Here is a 21256-nt window from a genome sequence, read left to right as displayed (position 1 = left end):
AAAGGCAATATTTGCCCAACCATGAAATGCAGCCATCTCTGAGATGGAATGTGAGAGCTCCTTTCCAGCTCAAAGCAACCCCAGACAAAAATTTAGGACAGAAAATGCCAATGAATACTGTATTCAATTGAAACTAAGAGCAACAAACAGTAACTACTCACGCTGGAATGTTGACAGGACACTGGGGCTAAGAGAGACGCTGCCATTATAGTAATAAAATATCATGAGAGTTAATTGCCACAAGCAGTCAGGACCTCTATTTTACATCTCATCTGAAAGACAGAAAGAAGAAACAAGGAAATAAATAGAGCAGAAAGTCACAATCTTGGAAAGCAAGGAGCGACTGAAAGGAACTCTGCATGCTACAAACTAATAGCAAAGTGAAATGGTTTGGAGGAACTCTGTGTGAAGTCTGTTCTGTGTAGGTTGCTTAAGAGTAAGTCATGCTATCTGGGCAGATGCCTCATACCACAAACAGAAGAATTGTACAAACAGTGTGGAGACATACAGTGAGCCAATACCAGTTTACATTACAAGACAATGCCTTATCTTGAAGTTATATTCTTTGATGCTAGTATGGATGGTATTTGTCAGGAGGACGGTTTATTGGGTTAAACAACTGGATGACATAAAAGGAATGTCAAGGACTTTGCACGAAAAGTCAAATTGTGACTAGCTGGTATAAATTGTTTTGACTTCAGTAGAGTTTAAACCAGCTGAGAATCCGTCCCTATAATAATTTGGGTTTAATAAACAAAAAGGGAAGAAGGTTGGAATTTGTTAATTACTTAATGGTGAATTAATTAAGTTTTTCAATGCATGTTTCTCAAGCTTCATTCACATGGTCATGCCCATTCCTCTGAACTAAACTAAGACAGGAATCCTGCTTCTCAGAGTGGAAAGTTGATGCATATTCTAAGTCATCCCAGGTTTGCCAATTTCTGACTATTTATAGGAATACAGAAAGAGTCAAATATATATCCAAGATCAATGCAAATAAACCAAGCCAGTTTGACCCTCACAAATCTGATGATCTTGATGCTTTAGTGTATAAAATCAGAAAGGCCTACAGAACCCTTAGGAGACAGGCAAAATCCATTTTGAAATTAACCAAAAGAAACTAATTCTACAGAAATACTAATGAAATTCAAAATACTTCCACTTCAACAGCTAATATATTTTTAATATATTTGTTGAAAGGTTATTAAGTGTAGTTGCTTTAGTTAAAGGATAGTACAAAGTGTTATAAAACAATCCAATAAATATCCACTTCAGTGGTTTCAAATGCAGTATCACTGACCCAAGAAAATTAATGTCTACCTGTGGGTAATTCATATATCTGCTCTGGTGCCTGGTTTTCGCTGTTGGATTTATGCAGAGGAACTGTTGATTAAAGCAATTAAAAAAGAGAGAGAGAGAAGGAAATACAAGTTGCACAGCTTCAACACAAAGAGATTTCTACATCAGTTTTTCATGACCGACTTAAAGTCCAAATCTGCGTTAACTACCTGCAAAAAGACAGAGGAAGGTATGAGAAATGAGGAAAAAAAGAAATGAGGAAGGTAACTGCTCTTTAATTATATCAGAAAGATTATCAGACAACCTTGCCAGAAATCATCTATATGGCAACACCACGTGAAAAAGGTAAAACATAATTACCTCTATTTGAAAAACTGTAGTTTAGTAATTCTAGATTTGCCTAAATCCTGTAGTGGCATCAACTAGCCATATTCAGTAGTATTTGGGAGCTCTTGCAAAATGCTAGAGAGGAGTGAAACATAAGCAAGACAGGAGATTTGTTTCCAGACTTTCTGCCCTTTGAGGAGCTTCTGAGAGGGACCAATGAGGAGAAGGGTTACTTCTGAACTACCCAACTCTCTATGCAGCTAGCATGGGCTAGTGGATTGAACACAGACCTGGGAGCTAGCATCCTCCTGAGTTTTAATCCTGGCTCTGCCACTGACTTGTTGTGTTGCCTCAGATAAGTCACTTCACCTCTCGGTGTCTGTTTCCCCACCTGTTCACTGAGGAGGAGGAGGAGGAGGAGGAGGAGAAGATTTATTGAAGAACCGAATCTGATTTCAGTTACACTGGTGTAAATCTGGGCATCTCCCTTCAGATGAGGAGACTACTAGCTTAAGCTCCTGACGAGTCAAAACAGCCGCAGAGTGATATGAGACGAGAGAGAAAGAGAGAGAGAGAGATGGAAGATGCCTTCTCACAGGCACTTCCCTCCACAGGGTCTTTCCCTTTAATACTGTCCCCACACCATTACCCAGAGCCTTCACAGGGGATAGGGAGGATGAAAGGGAAGCTTTACTCTCTTTGTTATTTGGAAATTTCCCTCATATATAAATTCCTCTTTGGTCCCAAGAGTCAAAGTTAATCAGAAGTCTTACCACAGCCGAAGCAAGAGAAGCAAAAGGGCAAGGCAATTGGGCCTGCTCCCCTGGTGAAACTCATTTTCCATAGATGTGTGTTACCTGCAGAGAATACCTCTAGCCCAGGCACATGCAGAGTCCTTAGGCTCTCAGGAAACACTTGCCTCACTTACTCTCAGCCTCCAGTACTCTGACAGCAAGTAACGGCGCTGCGACTGAGCCCACTTGGTTCAACACCTGACTCTTCCATAGCTTCCATTCCTTGCTCCCAGGTTGCATGAGGTTTATATACCTGCCTTTAGGGAGACACAATCCAAACCACGAAAGAGTTTATACCAGTGGTGGGCAACCTGGGCCTGTGGGCTGCATGCAGCCCATCAGGGTAATCTGATTGTGGGCCGCGAGACATTTTGCTGACATTGACCGTCTGCAGGCACCGCCCCCCACACCTCCACCTCGCAGCTCTCAGTGGCCGTGGTTCACTGTTCCCGGCCAATGGGAATGGCAGGAAGCGGTGGGCCATGGCCACTGGGAGCTGCGGGGGGCCGTGCCTGCGGATGGTCAATGTCAGCAAAATGTCTCGCAGCCCACAATCAGATTATCCTGGTGGGCCGCAGGTTGCCCACCACTGGTTTATAGGGTTAAAACCAGGCTTTGCAGAATTGGATTTTTTTTTAAATAAATATTGACATTATCCATCAAAATTATTTGTAAGCATTTTTTCCCTATTTTTATCCATTTAAATTTCCACAGTTGAGGGAAATTACAGGGGAGGTAAGACAACAGCACAGGTCAGACAGTAATTATATAATGAGAGGAGGCATTAATTTCAAAATGTTAAGGCTTGATAACTGTTACAAAATACAAACGGTCAACATCACATGTCAAAATATACAAAGTAAACATCCTTAAATCAAACTCTAATAAGTTCTCTCAAGCAGCCTTTTTCTATCTATAAAATTTGATCATCGATGGAAATAATTTTGTCAGTTCGTGTGCTTCTGGTGAAATCAACATTTACCGTTAAAAATCTTTCAAGCCTAGTTAAAACCAAAACCTTATACTTCATATGGAAATTAGATGGCAGCCAAAACAGATCACAGAACAAAGATGTAAAGTGCTCCCCATGGGAAAGGTCATTGAAGAAGTGGGCAGAAACATTGTGAACTAATACAGGAATTAGTAATATCTGTACTACCAGGAGGACTAAAGTTTAAGGGCCAGGTCCACGTAGATCATATTATGGCACTCCTTGAGCTAACAAAGCACAGCAAAATCTACATCTGAAAGGAAAGGCCAACGCATCACCTTGCAGTCAAATGCAAATAATGGAAACTATCCTTAGAATATGCCTATATCTGAACAACCTCTTCAGCCAGAGATCCAAAAAAAACCTTATCATGTGACCCGCATAACAAAGAGCAGACATCCCCTTTGATCAAAGATGCCCACCTTGGAAATCTCCATGTGTCTGAGGCTGACATGTGAGGTTGACAGTTGGAGAATGAAAACATGTGTGCATTGAAAATAAATCAAGTGTTTACATGACAAAGTGATCTTTCTGATTTTGATATGAAACCACATCTATTTAAAGAACAAACAATTTTACACAGACATACAGTCACTATTGTGAGCAGCATAGCAGAAGAAATGCCAAACCTTTTCCTCTTCTTGCTAGCCTAACACACAGGAAAATTAATAACTCATTAAAATGGGACTGAAGATTTTCTTTCACAAGAAAAGTTTTATAATATGCAAATTCTTTAACACCTAATAGTGCACATAATACAATGGTGTTGTGCAACTCTTGATAGCCAATTTCAATGGACTTTATCAAGATTTTAGTTAATGCATGATGTTTAACATCTGCAGAGCATAAGCTGTTTTTCTGATTACATTCAGTACAGTATGTTTGACATCTCCATGAGAGTGCTCTAACTCAAATTTAACAGTACTCTTTAAACTGGATGGCTGACTCTAATATTTTGCTGCAACATGTCTTGCTAGAAAGCAGTTCCTGCCTTGTCCGGAATACAAAGGCTATTCCACTGTACCAGGTACACATTTATTAAGGTCTTATTTTCAGGGGCTTAGGTTTGTTTCAATCCCTGTGCACCTGTTAATATGGAGGAGATAATGCATTTCATCTTTCCATATTTCTTCTAGATTTTGTGCTGTGGAATTCAATCTTAAGCTCGGTAACATTTGAATGTCCCCTTTAATAAGCAGAGCTGAAAATTCCAGCTCTTCTAGATCCCAAACTGTGGTCCAAGAGCCATGGAGAACTTGCTAGTGTGTGCGGAGAGCTGGCTAGTTTCACAATGCTACCTTTTCCTTCTTTCCCGCCGCTAGACAGTATTCAGGCAAGGAAAAAAATACAGCAAATACTTTCCTAAAGTCAGGTTTCAGAGTAGCAGCCGTGTTAGTCTGTATTCACAAAAAGAAAAGGAGTACTTGTGGCACCTTAGAGACTAACAAATTTATTTGAGCATAAGCTTTCGTGAGCTACAGCTCATTTCATCGGATGCATTCAGTGAAAAATACGTTGGGGAGATTTATATACACAGAGAACATGAAACAATGGGTGTTACCATACGCACTGTAACCAGAGTGATCACTTAAGGTGAGCTATTACCAGCGGGTGGGGGAACCTTTTGTAGTGATAATCAAGGTGGGCCATTTCCAGCAGTTGACAAGAACGTCTGAGGAACAGTGGCGGGTGGAGGGGGGAATAAACATGGGGAAATAGTTTTACTTTGTGTAATGACCCATCCACTCCCAGTCTCTATTCAAGCCTAAGTTAATTGTATCCAGTTTGCAAATTAATTCCAATTCAGCAGCCTCTCATTAGAGTCTGTTTTTGAAGTCTTTTTGTTGAAGAATTGCCACTTTTAGGTCTGTAATCGAGTGACCAAAGAGATTGAAGTGTTCTCCGACTGGTTTTTGAATGTTATAATTCTTGACGTCTGATTTGTGTCCATTTATTCTTTTACGTAGAGACTGTCCAGTTTGACCAATGTACATGGCAGAGGGGCATTGCTGGCACATGATGGCATATATCACATTGGTAGATGTGCAGATGAACGAGCCTCTGATAGTGTGGCAGATGTGATTAGGCCCTATGATGGTGTCCCCTGAATAGATATGTAGACAAAAGTTGGCAACGGGCTTTGTTGCAAGGATAGGTTCCTGGGTTAGTGGTTCTGTTGTGTGGTGTGTGGTTGCTGGTGAATATTTGCTTCAGGTTGGGGGGCTATCTGTAAGCAAGGACTGGCCTGTCTCCCAAGATCTGTGGGAGTGATGGGTCGTCCTTCAGGATAGATTGTAGATCCTTGATGATGCGTTGGAGAGGTTTTAGTTGGGGCTGAAGGCGATGGCTAGTGGCGTTCTGTTATTTTCTTTGTTGGGCCTGTCCTGTAGTAGATGACTTCTGGGAACTTGTCTGGCTCTGTCAATCTGTTTCTTCACTTCACAGGTGGGTACTGAAGTTGTAAGAATGCTTGATAGAGATCTTGTAAGTGTTTGTCTCTGTCTGAGGGGTTGGAACAAATGCAGTTGTATCGTAGAGCTTGGCTGTAGACAATGGATCATGTGGTGTGGTCTGGATGAAAGCTGGAGGCATGTAGGTAGGAATAGTGGTCGGTAGATTTCCGGTATAGGGTGGTGTTTATGTGACCATCGCTTATTAGCACCATAGTGTCCAGGAAGTGGATCTCTTGTGTGGACTGGTTCAGGCTGAGGTTGATGATGGGATGGAAATTGCTGAAATCATGGTGGAATTCCTCAAGGGCTTCTTTTCCATGGGTCCAGTTGATGAAGATGTCATCAATGTAGCACAAGTAGAGTCGGGGCATTAGGGGATGAGAGCTGAGGAAGCGTTGTTCTAAGTCAGCCATAAAAATGTTGGCATACTGTGGGGCCATGCAGGTACCCATAGCATGTTACAGTTTTAAGCATCTTATGGGAGGTTTTGCAACACAGAGTTTCATATTCTTAGAATTTCTAGTTAATGTGGCTTTGATCTCTCTCTCTCTCTCTCTCTCTCTCTCACTCACACACACACACACACACACACACACACACACCCTCAAAGAAAAACATGTCTGAAACCACCTTGTTCCACGTGTGCCCAAACCCAGAAGTCAACCTAGTTTTGGTTTGAATACAGCCCAGGACTCCTTGATACTCCATCCACTTTTTCCAAAAAGTATGCTTATATTTCAATGAACCTGAGCTTTGAGTTGATAACAAACACCCAAGCAAGCAACTGCCACCAGGTTTTATATTTTGCTATGCACATTTTGCAGAGAGCTAGTAACTAGTATGGACAGATCGTTGACAGCTAATGTTTCTACTTAGAAATATGGACTGTTTATGAATGAACTTGGATCTTCCAGCCAAACAAAATGAACCTCACAGGCTGATTTTTGGCAGGATTTTACCATTTGAGAAGATGTGGGATTGAACTTCACTTTATTTTATATAATAGTCAATAATAGCTAAGCACATATTTCCCTTTTAACTTGGGGGAATTAATCTTATGATGTCTGGTTACGATCTCCAGTGATTCATGGGACTCACTAAACTGGAAGGCTTCCAAGTCAGTGACTGTATTGTTGATACATCTGACCTCTTTTTACATAATCCCATAAAATATATCCTTCCTGATGTCTGGCTGGTAAGCACAACTAAATATACAATGTTTCATTTTTAGCCAGCCTAAACGGACAGTCATTGGATTAATATTGTAGTGTCTTAAAATACTGCTCTGGAATAAGTAATTTAAGGCCTAATGTAAAGTAAGTGAAATTGCATTAAAGAAAATCCAGATGTTCTACAGCCCAAAGGCTCTCAATGTTGTTGTTTTTTTCTTCTCTACAGCCATTGATTTTTATAGGCATTTTACCTGATGTTGCCTGATCCTTTGTTAATAATGTTGGATTAATGGCCAATTGATCTGACTGTGATAAGGTTCTTTCCCCAGAATCAGGCTACACAGAATTCACATGATGGGGTTCAATATTTTGTGGGAAATCTCTGGACGGATGACAGAGACACCTACAGAGGAGGGCTCTACCTTCATGTTTCCTTTCCAAATCCAAACATTTACCACTGCATTAATACTGGGAAAGAGTCCATTGAAGCATTGGCTAATGGGCTGGCATGCAGTTGCAAAACAACCTTGCAGCCTGGATTGATTATAACAGTTTGATCCATTTCTTCCTGATGTGCATTTCGTATTCGGTGTTCAAGTAATTGAGCATTCACCTGTCATCATGTGTCATGACCTTAGACAACTTCTTGTATCTTTTGCAATACACAAGTCCCAGTTCTTGATTTTGCCTCAGTCTTACCCTTAAAGCAATGGTAAGGGAGTAGTAAATCGGAAATAGCGATGTCCATTTCATAATCGCGACCTGTCAGATTCCAGCTGTGGAAATTCCCCAGACTGCTGTTCGCCTAGTTCCAGGGAAGGAAGTTGGTCCTTGGACCTGGATGATCAATACAGCTTTAACTGATTAGCATGATAAAGTCTGTCTTTGTTACGCTTGCCTCCTGTCACCCTGATTCTATACACTGCTGAACTGAGTTTGTCAATGATACAGAAAGGTCCAATCCATCGATTACATAACCCATGCTCTGGCATTTTGTAAGATAACAGCATTACCTGGTTGCCATCTCCCAAGCTTTGAATGAAGTTATTGCTTTCACAAACACCACCCGGCCCTTCTTGTGTGTCCAGGCCGAATTACTTTCTTAACACAATCATAATGTTGAGCCCAGTTTGACAATGACACAAGAAGTCCCGGTAGCTTATCGCTTCTATTTTTGAGTACTCTAAACTGTGTATGCTTTTTGGTGTCTGAGCCTAGCAGGTTCAACATGCTGTGATTCCTTTAGGATTCCCTGCTGGGTCATTTTACAGATTGATTGCCTGAAATAAGATTTTGACAATAGATATATTATACTTATTTCTTGTACTCCCTGCCTTTCTCCTTTTTAGCTTAATAGTGGTGTTGTGGTGACCAAAGAGCTCAAAGGGGCAGAGTCTACAAGGAGTTGGAACAAGTAAGACTTGCAACTGCTACAATGGCACAAAAAATACTGACCTCAATTTTGGGTCAATTTGGAACCCTAAAGTATTTTTTAAAAGAACGTGTTGCTTGCGAGCTGAGAGAGAGATTTCTAAGGCTTGGATTTTGTATATAACTTTGGGCCATGCTGAACTTCTGGGCCATGCACACAAGGCTCTTTAGAGTAGTCTGTAGTACAGCTGGTTGTTTCCTAAACCCTAGCTTGCATTTAATATAATCAGAAATATTTCCCTGGTTTGAGAGAACTTTATAACTTCCCTTTCCCACATTTTAGCTGTAACTATTCTTTGTACTTGCTCATGTATAGTGCATGGTCAGATGACCTCCCCTAATACCAAACGTAATTCATCACTAATTAATTTTAGAAGTAGGTTTTCCATTTTTATCAGTTTAAGACAAGCTTGTTTACTGATGCTCACCGTATAATTCACATGTTGCAACCAAAATCACTTTGCTTTAACAACAATGAGATTTTAGAAAGCCCTTTGCTGGTTTCCCATATGTTCACAGACAATACTACAGTGGCATAATGACATATTAATAAACATCATGTCCTTTTCACATTTAACATTGGGCTGGTAGCTGTAAGATGCTCTTCATTGAGAACGTAACATAACATATGGGTCGGCTGTTGAAGACAATCTTGTTCATCTTCTTCACGTCTCCGAGCTTCATACAAAGTCCTTTTTTAGATTTTACTACCTTTGGTCCAGTTTAAAAAAAGACTAATTGCATAATTTCTTTAACATGGTAGAAACATAGGAACTGCTATACCAAATAACCAAACCTGGTCTGTATCTTGTCTCTGACGGTGGCCATTAACAGATGATTCATAGTAAAGTGTAAGAAACCCCTGTACTGAAGAGTTGTATAGTATCCTGCCCATAGGAGAAGTTTCTTCCTAAACTCAGGAAGTTTCGGGTAGGATTACACCCTGCGGCGTTAGGCTTTATGCCACTGAACATGAAGAAATTTTAATCACACATTAAAGTTTAAGCAGTGCCAATGACTTTATTGAAACTACCTATGTGGGCGTGAGAGGGTCCCTTTCAGGTGTCTCAAATGGGGCACCCAAATTCTCTAGCTGGTTTTGAAAATGTATGTCCTTGTATACTGCAGTGGTTGAAGCCACAGATCATTTATCATAAGATATATGAACCTGTTTCTTAAAATGCCACATTACCACTATGCTTTTTTGTTTTTAAAGAGATCTAGCATCGACTTAATGGGCCAGGATTTCACCCATAGAGAATTTCCTCTTATTTATGGTTTCCAAATGCTTCTATCACCAGGCTATATGGGCACCAATGCATTTTTGTAAGACCTGTACCCATGTGCAAAGATCACACAAGAAATGAGGATGAAGCAGTGGGTTCTCATTCCGACTTCTCATATTATTTGAACTTTGCAATCATATACATCAAATTGGTTTCATTTGATCTGCTCCTGCCTTTGTCCTACAGCTATCACTTTTGTCTTTTTTTCCACCCCTCCCCACAATGAAAACTAGGGTGTGTGAACTGGGGGAAAGAGATAAACCTTAATCTTAAATAGTCTTTGATTGCTGTATATTCCCTTCAGAAGAGTGGAGTTTGAGGACTGAAAGTGGTATTGATGTGGGAAGAGGATGAAACTAGATGTAGGAACACTTGTGAGGGACTTTAAATTCTGTTGCAATTCAGTCACTGGCAAGAAGTTGCTTCTTAAGCCATTCCATGTGCTTAAAAATATTCTGAAATTTAGAAATTCCCTCTTCTCTTTCCCATCTGAAATTATGATTTTCAAGCAGCCATCAGCTGAAAAGCACGCAATTTAATATTTTTAATCTGGCTCCATGGCCCAGATGGCTATTTAGAGCCATAGATGCATGTGCTACTGGGACTGTAAATACCTCTTTAGCCTCTGGCTAAGTGACATCTGTTCTTCTTAGGCAGATGTTTCACCACTAATAAAAAAAAAACATCTCTTACGCTCATGACCTATTAATCAAATGTACCCTGTCTTGCCCAGTGTCTGGAGAAGATAATAGAGATAGGAAATCTTTGCTCAGAGATTTCCCTTCACTTTTGGTTACTCCAGCATACAGACATCAGAGATGCTTTGCAATGACCTTAATTTGGCTAAAAGAAAAGGAGGACTTGTGGCACCTTAGAGACTAACCAATTTATTTGAGCGTAAGCTTTCGTGAGCTACAGCTCACTTCATCGGATGCTGCAGCTGTAGCTCCCGAAAGCTCATGCTCAGATAAATTGGTTAGTCTCTAAGGTGCCACAAGTCCTCCTTTTCTTTTTGCGAATACAGACTAACTAACACGGCTGCTCCTCTGAAACCTTAATTTGGCTACAAACAATGGGCCTGGCTCTCTTCCCACTTATGGCAGTTCTACAGCAATGTCACATAACAACGGAGCCAATTCTGATTTACACTGGTGAGAAAAGTAACTAGACCCAGTGGTTCAGATCTGCCTCCATTGCCTTGATTTTGTCTCCTGCTTCTGATCAAGCTCTTGTTTAAATGCTTGGAGTTGCGTTCTGGCTCAGCTGTGCCTGAAGGGGTTTAGCTGAGTTTCTAATCTGTCTAATGACAGGTTTCAGAGGAACAGCCGTGTTAGTCTGTATTCGCAAAAAGAAAAGGAGTACTTGTGGCACCTTAGAGACTAACCAATTTATTTGAGCATGAGCTTTCGTGAGCTACAGCTCACTTCATCAGATGTTTACCGTGGAAACTGCAGCAGACTTTATATACACACAGAGAATATGAAACAATACCTCCTCCCACCCCACTGTCCTGCTGGTAATAGCTTATCTAAAGTGATCAACAGGTGGGCCATTTCCAGCACAAATCCAGGTTTTCTCACCCTCCACCCCCCCACACAAATTCACTCTCCTGCTGGTGCTAGCCCATCCAAAGTGACAACTCTTTACATAATCAAGTCGGGCTATTTCCTGCATAGATCAAGGTTTTCTCACATCCCCCCCACCCCCATACACACACAAACTCACTCTCCTGCTGGTAATAGCTCATCTAAACTGACCACTCTTCAGGTTTAAATCCAAGTTAAACCAGAACATCTGGGGGGGGGGGGGGGGGGGTAGGAAAAAACAAGAGGAAACAGGCTACCTTGCATAATGACTTAGCCACTCCCAGTCTCTATTTAAGCCTAAATTAATAGTATCCAATTTGCAAATGAATTCCAATTCAGCAGTTTCTCGCTGGAGTCTGGATTTGAAGTTTTTTTGTTTTAAGATAGCGACCTTCATGTCTGTGATTGCGTGACCAGAGAGATTGAAGTATTCTCCGACTGGTTTATGAATGTTATAATTCTTGACATCTGATTTGTGTCCATTTATTCTTTTACGTAGAGACTGTCCAGTTTGACTAATGTACATGGCAGAGGGGCATTGCTGGCACATGATGGCATATATCACATTGGTGGATGTGCAGGTGAACGAGCCTCTGATAGTGTGGCTGATGTTATTAGGCCCTGTGATGGTGTCCCCTGAATAGATATGTGGGCACAATTGGCAACGGGCTTTGTTGCAAGGATAAGTTCCTGGGTTAGTGGTTCTGTTGTGTGGTATGTGGTTGTTGGTGAGTATTTGCTTCAGGTTGCGGGGCTGTCTGTAGGCAAGGACTGGCCTGTCTCCCAAGACTTGTGAGAGTGTTGGGTCATCCTTTAGGATAGGTTGTAGATCCTTAATAATGCGTTGGAGGGGTTTTAGTTGGGGGCTGAAGGTGACCGCTAGTGGCGTTCTGTTATTTTCTTTGTTAGGCCTGTCCTGTAGTAGGTAACTTCTGGGAACTCTTCTGGCTCTATCAATCTGTTTCTTTACTTCTGCAGGTGGGTATTGTAGTTGTAAGAAAGCTTGACAGAGATCTTGTAGGTGTTTGTCTCTGTCTGAGGGGTTGGAGCAAATGCGGTTGTATCGCAGAGCTTGGCTGTAGACGATGGATCGTGTGGTGTGGTCAGGGTGAAAGCTGGAGGCATGCAGGTAGGAATAGCGGTCAGTAGGTTTCCGGTATAGGGTGGTGTTTATGTGGCCATTGTTAATTAGCACTGTAGTGTCCAGGAAGTGGATCTCTTGTGTGGACTGGACCAGGCTGAGGTTGGTGGTGGGATGGAAATTGTTGAAATCATGGTGGAATTCCTCAAGGGCTTCTTTTCCATGGGTCCAGATGATGAAGATGTCATCAATATAGCGCAAGTAGAGTAGGGGCTTTAGGGGACGAGAGCTGAGGAAGCGTTGTTCTAAATCAGCCATAAAAATGTTGGCATACTGTGGGGCCATGCGGGTACCCATAGCAGTGCCGCTGATCTGAAGGTATACATTGTCCCCAAATGTGAAATAGTTATGGGTAAGGACAAAGTCACAAAGTTCAGCCACCAGGTTAGCCGTGACATTATCGGGGATAGTGTTCTTGACGGCTTGTAGTCCATCTTTGTGTGGAAAGTAAAGAAACAGATTGATAGAGCCAGAAGAGTTCCCAGAAGTTACCTACTACAGGACAGGCCTAACAAAGAAAATAACAGAACGCCACTAGCGGTCACCTTCAGCCCCCAACTAAAACCCCTCCAACGCATTATTAAGGATCTACAACCTATCCTAAAGGATGACCCAACACTCTCACAAGTCTTGGGAGACAGGCCAGTCCTTGCCTACAGACAGCCCCGCAACCTGAAGCAAATACTCACCAACAACCACATACCACACAACAGAACCACTAACCCAGGAACTTATCCTTGCAACAAAGCCCGTTGCCAATTGTGCCCACATATCTATTCAGGGGACACCATCACAGGGCCTAATAACATCAGCCACACTATCAGAGGCTCGTTCACCTGCACATCCACCAATGTGATATATGCCATCATGTGGCAGCAATGCCCCTCTGCCATGTACATTGGTCAAACTGGACAGTCTCTACGTAAAAGAATAAATGGACACAAATCAGATGTCAAGAATTATAACATTCATAAACCAGTCGGAGAACACTTCAATCTCTCTGGTCACGCAATCACAGACATGAAGGTCGCTATCTTAAAACAAAAAAACTTCAAATCCAGACTCCAGCGAGAAACTGCTGAATTGGAATTCATTTGCAAATTGGATACTATTAATTTAGGCTTAAATAGAGACTGGGAGTGGCTAAGTCATTATGCAGGGTAGCCTGTTTCCTCTTGTTTTTTCCTTCCCCCCCCAGATGTTCTGGTTTAACTTGGATTTAAACTTGGAGAGTGGTCAGTTTAGATGAGCTATTACCAGCAGGAGAGTGAGTTTGTGTGTGTATGGGGGTTGGGGGGGATGTGAGAAAACCTGGATCTATGCAGGAAATAGCCCGACTTGATTATGTAAAGAGTTGTCACTTTGGATGGGCTAGCACCAGCAGAAGAGTGAATTTGTGTGGGGGGGTGGAGGGTGAGAAAACCTGGATTTGTGCTGGAAATGGCCCACCTGTTGATCACTTTAGATAAGCTATTACCAGCAGGACAGTGGGGTGGGAGGAGGTATTGTTTCATATTCTCTGTGTGTATATAAAGTCTGCTGCAGCTTCCACGGTAAACATCCGATGGAGTGAGCTGTAGCTCACGAAAGCTCATGCTCAAATAAATTAGTTAGTCTCTAAGGTGCCACAAGTACTCCTTTTCTTTAATCTGTCTAAATCAACAGGGCCAGTTTGTTTCCAGAGGTGATAATTAACTGTGGCAAGATTTCTAGGGGCTGTTAACACTGGCTATGGGTATGCTTCACTGCCTACTTAAGGCTCAGATTTTCTAAGGTGTTTAAGGGAGTGCAATGGCTCTCATTCAGGGACTGATTGGGAAGCATGGCCTAGTGGTCAGATCGCAACGCATGACCAGCAGGGGGTTGCTGATAGTGGAGCCCAGGCCCTCCCATTCCACTGGGCTCCAACGCAGAAGCCCTTTGGGCTACAAGCGGCCTGCAAACCAAGGTTTAGACTGCTCTCCCTGCGTCACTTCTGATCTCCCGCCACCCATTGCGTCATCTTAGCCCAAGGCTTTTCCCTGCTGGGGGAGCCCAAATCAAGAATATAAGAGGGGCTTACCAATGTCCAGGGTCCACAAGCGGGGGAGAGTGGGAATACTTCCCTCTCTGAGCATTTCTGGGGTGGGTCCTCCATTCCTGCAGGGAGAGCACTTTTGGGGCAGTTGTGTCAGAGTCTTCTGCCTTCCCTCTGCACTGCTGGGCTGCAGGTCTGCCCTCAAAGGAGCTGTTTCCCTGCCTTTTAATTCCTCTACCCGATGGAGCATTTACTGCAGGTGTGGCAGGGCAGGGCTGGCTGAACCCGAAATAATCCCTTAGCCCCTTGTTGCCCAGTGTGGGGTTTGAACACTCCACCACAGGGCGTTATGCTCTTAATACCTTAGAGTCTATGCTGCTGCTTGGTAAATCTATGGGAATGTAAGAACTATGCAGATAGCACACATACATAGCTGTATCTTTCCCCATGTTATCCATTTCTGCATGTTACAAGTAACGTGACATCCATCAGCCTATAAACCCACCAAATTGTACTGCAGTGACCTTCAGATACCTTGGTGAGGGCACTAAAATACCACTTTGATGAGAATGGTATAAATGCCTCGATAATGTAGCAAGATAGGATTTTAATTGATACAAAGACTTCTTCATAGAAGTATCCCTATAAATAGAACTTTAGGGCACAAAATGTGTACCAGGTTTAGTGAACTTGACATTGTTTCCTAAGGCTGAAAACTCCAGAGCCATTCTAGGTTAAGAAGTAATCTCTGATTAGAGATATAGACCTGAAAATGACCATGATACGAACAGAAGATAAAAAATCAATGAACGTATGAATATTCCTGATAGGTAGCAACACATTTTCCACCTTGATACCAGACACCATGATACTCGGGGGTGATGGATATAACTGACTTAAAGGACTAGCTTAAGAATACTGTCCATTCATTAACAAAATATTGTCAGTGAGTGTAATTCTCATGACCATGTGGGTTCAACCATGCACAATGCAGACAGGTGCTGTGTAAGTGTTTCAGTTGGCTCCAGACCTAAGCATCACTCCCTACCCCCACAGCTATTCCAGACCCAAGCCCCCTTGAGCAGAAACTTACAGTCAAGCAGCTTTGCTCCAGACTTTGTAATAGAGGCATCACACAGCTATTTACTTTTTGTATTACTGTATAATGAGATTAGGAGCCCCTTGTCCTAGGTGCTGTACAAACTCATAGTCCCTGCCGTGAAGAGCTCACAACTAAACAAGTAAAATTCCACATGGAAAACAGAGGCACAGAGAGATTAAATGACTTGTCCAAGGTCACACAGCAGGTCAGTGTCAGAACAAGAATATAACCCAGCTCTTTCTGACTCCCAGTCTAGTTTCATTAGATCACACTGCCTTTCATGCAACACATGACACAGACAAAAAACCCGAGCACTAGGATAAGACCACCAAACTCATTTTTAATTCTGAGTTGAGAGAAAGCTGAACCTCCAAGTCCAGGGGGCAAAGTCTGTGGGATTAGGAGTCTAGTTTACACATGGGGGTTATGGACTGCCATTGAGGCCCTTCCTCTCCATAACCAGAGTCACACGAGTTAGATAAACTGGATTTATCCCCAAAACATATGATATATTGTTCCATTTGATCTATAGGTCTCATCAGCATCCTTAATCGTTTCTTCATTTCATAACTGAATACAGGCCAGAAATATGATTAATTGGAGGATTTCAAATGTGGCAGCTTATCTGCCATTTGCTGCGTTTGGCATACCATGAACGAGAGCATAGAGTTTCCCATTTTTCCTTATCCTTCACTCACGTCAGAAATGCCAGCCTACTGAGATGTATCATCAGAGAGAAAATAACTGAAATGTCCCTGCTTGAATCAATCATCTCTCTGCTGACATGGCAAGGCAGCACAAAACCCCAAAGATGAAAAATTGCTTACGATACACCGGGGCAAGTTAACGACATCACAAAGAGAGTGGCCAGACCCTGAAGGCCTTACTCAGACCTAGCGTGCCTTGACTCCAGTTGGAGCTTTGTCTGGCCTGGTAATACCCTAGGCCTTGCTCTGCAAGCACTCATCCATCTGAGTAAGTCCCTTAGGTATTTGCAGTACAAGCACAGGGCGAAATTCACCTTGTGAAAGGACCTGCACACATCCCCTCAGTATAGGGCTTCTGCAAAGGATCTGCACACATCCCCTCAGTATAGGGCTTCACAGGTTGCAGAGCCTGTGGGTGGGATTTTCAGAAGCGCTCAGTGCTGGCCTAACTGCCTCCTTCGACATGAGAGGGAAAACTCTCATTGACTTCAACAAAGGAGCGGAGCTGGGCCAAAGCTGAGCACTTCCGAAAACCCCACTACTGGTGTGAGCTATTTGCAAAGGGGTGATGTTCACCCATTAACTTCCGTGGTGCAGGCTTATTATTCCTATTTGCCACAACCACAACCTCCAGGCCACAAGCAAGATCAGTGGCTCATTAGCTAGGAAGAGAGTAAGAGAGAATCCCTACCCTGAGGAGCTTCCTATCTAACTAGACAAAGGATGAGAGCAAAGGCACATCCCAATTTTACAAATGGGAGAATGAGACATGGAGAAGTTAAGCGACTTGCCCAAGGTCAGACAGGAAGTCAGTAGCAGAGCTCCTGCATTCCAATTCCCCATCTAGTGCCATAACACGATGATCCTTCCCCTCCAAGATCATTCTCAGGACAATAGAGCTGCTTATGAGCAGAGATTGCACGATTGGGACCTTGTGGCCCATTACTGTTTCCATCAGAGTCAACAAGAGTTTGCAGCTGAATTCACTGAGGGGAGGCTGTAATCTTAAATGGAAGTAGTTCAGATGAAGGAGCAGGGGAGGGAAAAATATTCAAGCAAAAAAGGTTGTATGTTTATAACCAATTCATGTCTTGTTAGCGCCTGTTTCTCCACCCCCACTCCCCCAATTTTTATGATAAAATTAGCTAAGTAAATTTGATAAATAACCAGATCCTAAAATTGTGATGCCTAGTTTAAAGAAAGCGGCTTTCAATCATTTTCAGAGATCTTACAAATTCAGTGTTTTCTTGCTAACTACAGCAACCGAGTTTTATGAGGCTGGAGGGCACAAAGCTAGGTTAATATAAAAGATGAAAGCCTAAATAAAAAGTTCTATGATAACTTTTCTGTCAAATGTGACAAATAAAGACACCTGATGGTGAGAAATAGTATCGAGGGCTTTTGTGGGACTAAAAAAAGCTGATACCAGTTTGCGATGGCTGCATTCGTGCCAAAGCGGTGGAAAGACAAAAACAAAGCTCCACTACCACATTATATACACTGACTCAACACACAGAATAATTGCAAACAATACTAAATGTCTTGCTGATTATTACATATCAAACAATAGGCCCTTCAAGCAAGTTTACACAGCTTGATGCAGTCACGCAACAGACTGATAGAAAAAAGTTATTGTTTGTATTGCTGTCGCGCCTAGGTAACAGACCAGGACTCCATTGTGCTAGGCGCTGTACAAACACAGAACAAAAAGACAGTCCCTGCCCCAAAGTGCTGGGAAAATAATTGATTTTTCGATATGCTGGCAATTCCAGAAAAAAATGAAAAAAATCTGTTTTGGGTTGAACAAAACGTTTCATTTTGATCATTTTAAAATCTTTTACGTTTTAAAATGAAATGAAAGGAAATTTTGAAATGAAAAGTCCTAAAATCAGAATGTTTTGTTTCAAAAATATCAAATCAAAACATTTTGACATTCAGGGCTTTAAAAAAAATTTTTGTTCCCCCGTCAACAGAAACAATTTGGCAAAATAGACAAATTTACAAACTCTTCTCCTGTCACCAAATCTGCATGTTTTACTGAAAACTCTTTCCCGTGAACAATGTCAACCAGCTCTACTTACAAGCTAAGTACAGGGTGGGTTTTGCCCAGAAAATAAGTTAACTTGAGAGTTAGTGCTGACCCAGACCTCCAAACAATCTGCAAGGTCCGCTCTTTAGGTAGTGCAGCATAGGTCAGATTGTCCACTGCTTTTGTTGTTTGGTCTTCTGTACAAATTTGAACTATGTACATAAAAACACTTTTTGGTAAATGCATTATTGCATCCTCCTACTTATTCAATCAGCAGAGGGAATTTAATTGACTCTTTCACTGGATTTTTAACCAATATACACCATAAGTAGACACTCAACAGATTAAATGATTTGTTAGAGGAGGTTGAGCCCTCCCCACCCCATATAAAAATGTGCTAAATTCAAAGCTAATAAAAAAGCTGAGAACTTCACTGAAACCTTTATTTTTCTCTCTTTCACTGTTTCTATTTTCAGCAGCAGAACAATGCCGTACAGCAAACAAGGCCCAGGAGACAGAGACAAAGATGCATGCCTAGAAACTGGCAATCAGTTTAAGTACTGGTTCTCTGCACATTCAGCTGAAAATCCAAGCTGGAAGACTGTGCAAACTCATTCAATAGATTCTGATTTTATAATGAGGGAGGAAAGGTCTAACACCCCACTGTATTAGAGTCCTCTTAGCATAGGGTCATCACTCTTAATAGGGATTTTCCTATTAACTTCCTTTTTTCAACTCTGCTTCTACTTTTCTGACTTGGAAGTGGTTAACTTGCAAAGTTATTCTGAGATGCTTATCACACCTGTCAATAAATGGTGTGAAGCATTTCACAGCTGCAGAGAAACTGGCAAAGTTAGTCATTTTGCTGTCTTTATGTTACCAGGGAGAACACTTTCGCTTTTCATCTCTGGAAGTTTTTCCAAACTTTCCCAATAAGCAAAAACACTTCTCTGTCACTTAAAAACACTGAGACCCAGTCAGGTAGCAGCTTTGTACACAGGCCTTCTATTCCAACCAATGCATGAAGTGTGACAGCAGGAGTGAATCCACATGGAGTTGCAGATTGAAAATGACATTCATTCAGCATGGGATCAGCAATTAAATGTGGACAGACCAGAACTCTGACTCTTTGTCCGAGAACCTGAACTTTTATTGAGACTCAAGAGAGTTTTGGCTGTTCAGTTCTGAAGCACAACTCAGTGTCTTCCAGAAGCAAGCCTGCCCTACAGCTTCCCTGTAGGGCATTCCAATGAGCTGGGTGAAATTTTCCATACAAAACCTTTTTTTTTTTTTTTTGGTGAAAAAACGTAGATTTGGATCAACCAAAAGAATTTGTAACTTCAGGTCAATTTTGGAGAACTGTTTTAGTTGAAAAAAAAAATGGAAATGTCAACACTGTTCATTTTGGCATTTCTGAAACTAAACATTTGGAAAGATGTTTCATTTTCAATATTTTTTGACATTTCCATTCACCAACATTTTCAAACACGTTTTTGGTTTGAATTGACCCCAAATGATTTTTTTTCCCCAGACCTGCACCTGAGAGGGATATTCGATTATTTACATAGTCCTAGCTCCAGCACTTCTGCTTCTGAATGCAACCAGGGAGTACAAAAGAGTGGGAAGATTGGGAGTCTGTTCATCTCTGTTATTTGAACCAGTTCATCCATCCCTATACAAAACTGCCCAAAAGGAATCACGGTTTAAGGGTGAAACTTACCCCCTGTGCAGAGGGCCACTACAAGGCTCAAACACCACTTCAGTCCTCAAAATAGGATTTAATTGGGATTTGTGCTGTGTATAGACCTGGCCCTGGTCCTCAGCACACGCTCACAGGTTAAAATGTACTCCTAAGGCTTTAAACAAAACAATAATTATAATGCAATACAGAGACCCTTTGTCATTTTGTTTACCCAGGTGCAGTAACCATTTTTAGTGAGGTCTTGATTTTTATCAATCAACATATATAGAGCCATAAATTTACATGACACTGCAAAAACAAGACTACTATGCATCTGGGATGAGGAAGGATTTTAAATCCTAAGCTTACATAAGATGATCCGGATCAGAACTCAGGCTCCCAGTTCTTTGCTATACCACAAAGCCACCTTGCAATGGAGCAATGACTACTCATCTAAAACAGCTCAACTTTGCCTTACACAATTCAAACAGGAAGCAACAACTAGCATTTCAGAGACCATGCAGTATTTCCATAGGGTCGTGTCTGTATTGGACAATCTTATGGAGAGCCTTAGTACTATCCTGCAGAAGGTCTCAGTAGCAGCATTTACTTTAATCTCAGCCAAATCATCCCTCATTTACCTGCCGGAGAAAAATGTGGCCAGAGAACCAGGAAGTGACTGATGATGTTGTTTCTGCGGTGCGTTTATCAGACAACAGAAGAGCATCTCTTGCATAAAGCACATTAAGGAATCAAAGCACTGCATCCTCCCTCCGTTCTCAGATCATTGATTAAAAGACGCCGTCCATGCTTTTCTGTCATGGGATGAGGCTGACCTTGAACACGAAAGGAAAAAAATCACCCGCTATATGTCAGAGATGATTAATGAGAAAGAAAAAGGGCTCCTTCCAAACGGCATTAGTGATCAGGTAGGGGAAAAGTGCAAGAAAAAACCTGAAACACATCAGTGCACAAGTCAGGAGAGCGCACAGCGGTTCCAGTGCCGCTGAAGCTTCCTGCTTCACTTTTTAATTTCATCTGTACCACATTCATCTCCGCCACCACAAGAGTTCCTCAGAGGCTCTCTTCCAGGATGCGGTCTGAGGAGTATGGCAGAATAGGCTACAGGGCAAGGAAAACGCACCATTTTGCATCTCAAAGTGCAAACAGAAAATTATCTAATGAAAACAGGCGCGGTTCTGCACTTCCAGCATGAGGAAGAATGGCCAGAAACGTGAAT

The 21256-nt window shown here is 41.9% G+C and overlaps 1 long non-coding RNA gene across 4 annotated transcripts in view; it reads right to left on the bottom strand.

The window, feature by feature from the left end:
• The window catches only part of LOC125622783 (uncharacterized), a 375814-nt gene that overhangs the window by 136778 nt on the left and 217780 nt on the right, over positions 1 to 21256 (bottom strand). Inside the window, exon 4 of one of the 4 annotated variants that reach the window (XR_012665077.1) lies at positions 162 to 272. The exons of the other annotated variants lie outside the window; for them this stretch is intronic. This is a non-coding gene — a long non-coding RNA (uncharacterized LOC125622783). The remainder of the gene's footprint in view (positions 1 to 161; positions 273 to 21256) is intronic. 4 annotated transcript variants of the gene reach the window in all.

This window comes from Caretta caretta, chromosome 15, assembly GCF_965140235.1.
Source record: "Caretta caretta isolate rCarCar2 chromosome 15, rCarCar1.hap1, whole genome shotgun sequence".
NCBI classification, from domain to species: Eukaryota; Metazoa; Chordata; order Testudines; family Cheloniidae; genus Caretta; species Caretta caretta.
The sequence above is the reverse complement of the archived record's forward strand: the minus strand, read 5'-3'. Positions and strand labels throughout refer to the sequence as shown.